The sequence below is a fragment of the Carlito syrichta genome, unplaced genomic scaffold (assembly GCF_000164805.1).
Source record: "Carlito syrichta isolate Samal-C Ts95f unplaced genomic scaffold, Tarsius_syrichta-2.0.1 Scaffold309701, whole genome shotgun sequence".
NCBI lineage: Eukaryota > Metazoa > Chordata > Mammalia > Primates > Tarsiidae > Carlito > Carlito syrichta.
The window spans coordinates 37866-44294 of NW_007253797.1; the positions used below are offsets into that span (position 1 = coordinate 37866).

At 46.4% G+C, this 6429-nt stretch overlaps 1 protein-coding gene across 3 annotated transcripts in view; it reads left to right on the forward strand.

Annotated features, from left to right (window-relative positions):
* Positions 1-217: 217 nt before the first annotated feature.
* B3GALNT1 (beta-1,3-N-acetylgalactosaminyltransferase 1 (globoside blood group)) overlaps positions 218-6429 on the forward strand; it is a 17797-nt gene continuing 11585 nt past the window's right edge. For 2 of the 3 annotated variants that reach the window (XM_008067540.2, XM_008067539.2), the window contains exon 1: positions 218-292. The gene's annotated coding sequence lies outside the window, so the exon portion shown is untranslated. Of the gene's footprint in view, positions 293-2617; positions 2723-6429 lie in introns of all 3 variants that reach the window. The other variant, XM_021717331.1, reaches the window with a different exon arrangement.

Genomic DNA, 6429 nt, shown 5'->3' on the forward strand with positions numbered 1-6429 from the left:
AGGGGCGTGGGCTCCGGGTCGTGCGCGGCGGTCTCCAGGGGGCCTGCGGGCGGTTTAGGAGAAATCAGAAGGTGCAGCGGGATCCGCTCTCCCCAGCCGTGGGGTGGGGCTGGTGGCAGGCCTGGGTCCTCCTGCGTCCGGCGCTCGCCCTCTTTACTGTCGGGTTTGGGGGAGACATGCAGGGCAGAGATGATTTTGTGTCCTCGGCATTTTGCACAGGTGCCTGCGTTTGGAAGAGAAGCTGCTACCAGGGAAGAAATGACCAAACCCGCTCTTTTTCCTGTGTTTAGAGGTAAGGCAGATTCGAATTTGCAGTCTACACCTGGAACAGGTTTGGTTTGTAGCTTCCCCCTGGGAGCCGATTCTGTGCTCTCTTAAAATATGTCGGTGCCTAATAGAAGCTCAAGTGTGTTGGGCGTGGTGCCTCAGGCCTGTAATCCCAGCCCTTTGGGAGGCTGAGTCAGGAGGATCACTTGAGCCAAGGAATTCCAGACCAGCCTGGGCAACACAGTGAGACTCCAAATCTACAAAAATATTTTTAAAAATTAGCCGGGCGTGATGGTGGCGCGCTTGTAGTCCCGGCATTCAGAAGACTGAGGCGGGAAGATCTCCTGAACCCGAAGATTGATGTTGCTATGAGCCCTGATGGTGCCACTGCACTTCAGCCTGGGGAGCAGAGTGAGATTCCGTCTCAGAAAAACAACAAAAAACCACCATCACAACAAAACCCACAATTGTTGAGTCTGGACCAGTCTAGGGAAGGGAACTATTTAATACTAAGAGATAAGAGTCTGTGACTTTTTTCTTTTATACTAAAAGATTCATTCACATGAATGGCCGTTGTATAACTCCAGCCCTGAAAATAAACTCTGTTATCCAAACAGTATTCAAATAATCATTCCAGATTAGAGCATGGGGTGATTTTAAAACAAGGAGGGAGAAGAGGATCATGGCGTTTCCAACAATGAAAAAGTGTTAGTACAAGATAACTTGCTCCAATAAGCAACTTACTAAGTATAAAACAACGATTTTAGGTGTCTCAGTGTTCAGTATTGAGTTATGACTCATGTATTATTTTTCTGTTTGCAGCAAATGAGTGTTTGAATTAAAGCATGGAATATAGAAAACAAGAAAAATCTTAAGCTAGAACTTCAATCTCACCTGCAGTCTTACAAATAATTTCATCCTATTTTTTAACTTAAAAATTATCCTTAAAAAATTATTTTAATTGGTTAAAAATGCCTGTAATAGTGCCCTTTACAAGATTTTACGTTTCACTGATGCAGCCATAAAGTTTGTTGTATATTCTAGTATGTTTATTTCCTCGGAGGTTTGAAGAAGTACAAGAATTATACTCTACTAAGCCATTTTGGATAATATATATTTTCTTTCTTTTTTATAAAAAGAATTTTTTTTTAGTCAGAGTCTCACTCTGTCACCCAGGCTGGAGTTCAGTGGCACTCTCATGGCCGGTGCAGCCTCTACTTGCTGGGCTCAGGCCATCCTTCCACCTCAGCCTTCCTAGTAGCTAGAACTACACGCATGTGCCATCATGCCCAGCTAATTTTTTGATTTGTTATACAGATGTGGACTCACAGAGTTGCCCAGGCTAGTCTTGAACCACTGGACTCAGGCAATCCTCTCTCCTTGGCCTCCCAAAGTGCTGGGTTTATAGGTGTGAGCCATTGTGTCCAGTTCTTTCTTTTTTTAAAAAATAGAGATGCAGTCTTGCTGTGTTGCCCAGGCTGGTCTTGAACTTCTTGTCTCAAGCCATCCTCCCTCTTCAGCTTCCCAAAGTGCTGGGATTCCAAGTGTGGGCCGCTGTGCCTGGCCCCAGACTTTGTTTCTGAAGATGGAGTCACCCCTTTTCTAAGAGAGAAAATGGTCCTCAGCTCTCCTCTTGTGGCATTAAGCAGTTCCTTTCTCTATCCTGATACAAGTTCTATAATTTGAGCCTTTATTGGGCATCCACACATCTGAAAGCGTGAACTTGGCTTGCTGCCAGGGACTCTGGTCACCAGTGTGGAAGTTTTTGAGTTGGGAGGTCCCCCTTCCCCCCATTTTCTCCAGCTGTGACATTCAGTCTGGCTCTGGATCTTGGGGTTGAGAAGCTTCTACCATGCTCTGTGTTGAGTGTCACCAACCCCAGGGCAGGGCCGTCTGCTTTCCCACTGCTCCAGCCTCTGACTCAGATCAGAATACCACCGAACGAATGAATGAAATACCTTCTGAAAACTAAGGGAAAGGTAATCAACGACTTAGCTTGATTGACAAGAATGGCAAAGACTGTAGTATTCCTATTTTAGGGCAGTTGTGGCAAGAAACGGCACCTAGAGCAGCTTCCCGGTTCCTTCCTCCACTGGGTAAAGCCATTGGTAACAAAACAGATACAGCCACTCGGGAGGCTGAGGCAACAAGAAGGCTAAAGCAGGAGAATCTTGAGCCCAGAAGTTGGAGACTACAGTGAACTACGATCCCACCACTGCACTCCAGCCTGGGCAACAGAGTGAGACCCTTGTCTCTAAATAGACAAATAAATAAAAGAACAGATACAGAAGCCCAGCATGCAGGGCAGTCTTGCTGCTCTTTTGCTTGACGTGTGTGACCTTTGTTCCAGGTCTCCCAGCTCTCCCAGCCCTCATCCTGTTGCTTCTTTCCACTGGCTGCTCTTTCCCGTGGTGCTCTCGGACTGCCACCCGCCCCTTGTCCCCCGAGTGTCAGGGTATGTCTGCCTCTGTGGCACTCTGCTTCCTGCCCGGGCTCTCAGGGGGCTGTGGGTCTAGGTGTGAGGCTGGTCTCTCCTGAGTGCCATGCCCTGGCGGGAGGAGCTCGGTGTTCAGAGTAGAAGGGCTTGGGCTTGGGTCCCAGGTCTCCCCCCTCCTGGGCTGCACGGGTCTCTGAGAAAGGAGGTGGAAGGTGACAGCCATTTCCCGGTGTCATGATAGGGGCTTTGTAAGTGGCGGTGGAAACCTGGTAGACGTTCGTGGTGCCCGGAAGCCTACTATTGTGCCTTAGGAGACAACAACGACAAAAGCCCTGCCGCAAACCCTAGCACATATTGCAGATAAGGAAGAATGATTGTGGTTGCCATTGTTAATGGACACAAGTGCAATTAGGGTAGAAGCAGAAATTGCAGCTAGACTTCTTTCCTCAAGTTCTGCTGCTTGTGTTTGCTTCTCAATTTTCTCAGCCCAAACCCAGAAACCCATGAACATCTCCACATGCCCTATCTAGAACTCTGTCAGAGTCCCCCATGTGGGATGGTTTCACCTACAAGACAGTAGTTTATAGGATATGTCTTATTTATTTAATATTTTATCTTAGAGTTGTAGGGTACCTGTGAGGATTTTTACGTGAGTGAGTTGTGTGCAATGTGCAGGTGAAGTTTAGGCTTCTAACTGGCCTTCTCTGGCCCTCTGGTAGTGGACCAGGTACCTAGCATGTTGCCACGTGCCTCCCTCTCCCCCTCCCTTCCCTAACAGTGTCCAGTGTCTGCTGATCCCACCCTTGTGCTCATGTGACCAGTGATCAGGGCCCGCTTAGGAGTGAGAACGTGCGATATTCAGTTTTTTTGTTTCTGTTATAGTTTACTTAGCATGATGGTCTCCAGCTGCATCTGAGTTGTTGCGAAGACCACAATTTTGTTCTTTATGACTGCATAGTATTCCATCACATGTGTCGTTTTACCCTGAGCGTGCCCAGTCTCATCTAATATGTTTTATTTAAATGTGTCTTTAAAAATCCGGGTGTCTTCTGCCTCCATACACAGAAGCAGCAGGCTTCATTTTAATGAGGCGTGAATGGAAAACTTCTTCCTACATCTCAGGAGACACCTGAGGGAGGGACAGCCGCAGTCAGTAGTGCTCAAGGGCAGAATTGGGAACTGGAAGCAGATACAGGCACTCACTGCCTACTTCAAATTTTTATCTTTGCTTCCCCATTTGCCTTCTAGAGTTATACTGATGCATTGTTCAAAATACTTGACAGCATCTCCATGGCTGTTCTTAGCTCCTATTGTCCCCAGAACAGAATGTCCTTAGTTCCTTCAGCCATTATGTCATCCTGTCCTTATGGGAGATGGTAAACTCTTCACCAGGTGGGTTACCCTCTTCTGACTGAAATCCAACGTGTCAATGATCCTTTTAAAATGGAATGTATATACCAGGCATAGTGGCTCATGCCTGTAATCTCAGCACTTTGGGAGGCCGAGGCCGGAGGATCACTTGAGCTCAGGAGTTTGAGACCAGCCTGGGCGACATAGGAACACCTTGTCTCTACAAAAAAATAAAAAGTTAGCTGTGTGTGGTAGCATGCACCTATCATCCCAGCTACTCATGAGGCTGAGGCAGGAGGATCGCCTGAGCCCAGGAGATCGGGGCTGTGGTGAGCCAGCATTGTGCCACTGTACTCCAGCCCAGGCAACAGAGTGAGACCCTGACCAAAAAAAAAGGAATATATATGTGGTTATAGAATTATGACCCCTTTTGTCCAGACATTGTTTCTGTTTTTTGAACCCAAGAATGTATTAAGGTTTGTGGGAGGGAAGGGCAATGGGAAGGGACACACATTATAGGAGTAACTTGTAGAGTTTCTGTTAGCACTGTCATTCATTCCCGGGTACTTGGGGAGTCCTTGCTGTGCACTGGGCATGGTGTTAGGTGCTAGGGACACAGTGGTGTGCAAACGTAAATGTCATTTCTGTGCTGGTGGAGCCAGGTGGGCCTGAGAGCTGTCCTGGCTCAATCCCCTAGAGTTCTGATGAGAAAAGCAAATCCCCACTTTGAGACTTGCCTCCCCCTGCTGCTAGAACCAGAACCCTCGTCTCCTGGTTCCCTAGTTCCCCTTATATCACCACCTCAGTTCTTTTTAGGCTGCGTGAGGGGTCCCCCACCCTGCCCTTGTGTGGTTGGTTCTTTGAGCTCCGATTTAGGACAGTCCATTTGCTTCCATCTGATTTCATCTTCTTTCGCTCTGTTCCCATCTCTTGATAGCTTTTGAGGTTATAATTACATCTTCTCATGAATTTGCTTTTTTTTTTCCTGCTCTTTCTTGTCTACAAAGTTGAATAAGCTGGCATTCATTTGTCTTTAATGAGACATATTAAATGAGAAGCTAAATACAGGCCTGTGATTAAACCCTAGGGATTTTCTCCCAGGTTGACAAAGGTGTTCCAGTCAAGGTCAGGTGGGAGGCAGGTCTGTGGCTGTTTTAGTCCACGCTGTCTTCTCAGAGTCCAGCATGAGCCCAAGAAATGTGTGTTGAGAAAATGATTGTGTGAAAAGTACCCTGACAGTGATGGGTCAGCCAATTTTGAGACTATCCAGCCACTGTCATTAGACTTACATTTTTTCATTTTGTTCAGAGGGTCCTTTTGGTGCCCAGCTCTCTTCATAGAAGCTTAATTCTCAGGTGTTATCTAAGGCTTCCCTCAGGCTGCTGGGAGAGGAGCCCTGTTGAAAATGAAAATTGACCATTGCTTTGTTAAACTCTGGTGTGTCCACGTGGCTCCTTGAGCTACGGCTGCTGTGTTTCTTGGCTTTGGCCCCCTCCTCTACTTTGGGAAGGTGAATCTCCTCTCTAAGTTACTTTCTAAATAAACTATATTTTCCAATCTTAAAAAAAAAAATGAAGCTTAAGCCAGGCTTGTGATAACTCATGCCTGAAATCCCGAGGCAGGAGAATCGCTTGTGCCCAGGAGTTCGAGATGGGCTTGGGCAACATGGCGAGACCTCGTCTCTACAAAAATAAAAAAATTAGCTGGGCATGGTGTCACGTACCTGTCATCTCAGCTACACAGGTAGTTGAGGAGGAAGAATCACTGGAGTCCAGGAGGTCGAGGCTACAGTGAGTTGTGTTTGCACCACTACACTCTCTGAGTTCTCTCTTGGAGGATGCTGGCTTCACCTGGTCTATGAAGCATTGGCACATTGATAATTTGGAAACGGATAGCTCTTTTATCTCTGGAGGCTTTCTGAGCTTCTTTAGTGTTTGAGATTTTTTTTATCTGTCATGGTTCAACCCATGACAAGTAATCCACAAGTAATTACCAGCAGCTCGCTGTGCACCCAGCATTGTGCCATGTTTGTGGGGTAGGGACAGTATTATTTGCTTCCTGGAAATTACTTACGGTCTAGTTGGTGAATGCATGTGTCATTAATATGAGGACAAGTTGATCTTTTATAAGATGGAGATTACTTTTATTTTTTAATTTAAATTAAATTAAATTAAATTTTTTTTTTTGAGTTGAAGTCTCATTCTATCACCCAGGCTGGAATGCAGTGGCACAATCATGGCTACTGCAGCCTCGATCTGTTGGGCTCAGGTGATCCTTCTGCCTCAAATTTCCAAGTAGCTGGAACTACACACAGTGCCCAGCTAATTAATTTTTTTATTTTTCTCTCCCCCCTTCCCTTCCCTCCCTCCCATCCC